This window comes from Penaeus monodon, chromosome 22 (genome assembly GCF_015228065.2).
Source record: "Penaeus monodon isolate SGIC_2016 chromosome 22, NSTDA_Pmon_1, whole genome shotgun sequence".
In the NCBI taxonomy this organism is placed as follows: domain Eukaryota; kingdom Metazoa; phylum Arthropoda; class Malacostraca; order Decapoda; family Penaeidae; genus Penaeus; species Penaeus monodon.
In genome coordinates this window covers 26,939,910-26,940,212 of record NC_051407.1, presented here as the reverse complement: position 1 = coordinate 26,940,212, position 303 = coordinate 26,939,910, and the positions used below count along the sequence as shown (strand labels likewise).

General features: G+C 53.8%; 1 protein-coding gene across 2 annotated transcripts in view; it reads left to right on the top strand.

Annotated features, from left to right (window-relative positions):
• Positions 1–303, top strand: part of LOC119587054 (14-3-3 protein zeta) — a 13,493-nt gene that overhangs the window by 9,419 nt on the left and 3,771 nt on the right. The window lies entirely within an intron of this gene.

Below are 303 nucleotides of genomic sequence, written 5' to 3'. Positions count from 1 at the left end.
ATCGTAATGACTCAAATATTCTCGTAGATTTATTCACGTATTCGAGAACTCATTCTTCCGCGTTTCGAAAGGGCCACGCGCATTCATGGCTCCATTCTCCAGTAGCCATAAGCTATGGGTGCCGCCGTGTTCTCGTAAGGTTCCCAAAGCCACATTAGGAGCCGGAGGTTAGGGGACAGCGGCGGAGAAAGTCGTGGAGGCGTAGGCAAGTGGAGCATGACAAGTGGTGTAGGCGTAGACGTGGGTGTGGGCGAAGTGACCAGCTCCAAGCATGGTCACACCTTCGCGGACCTTGCCTGCTGT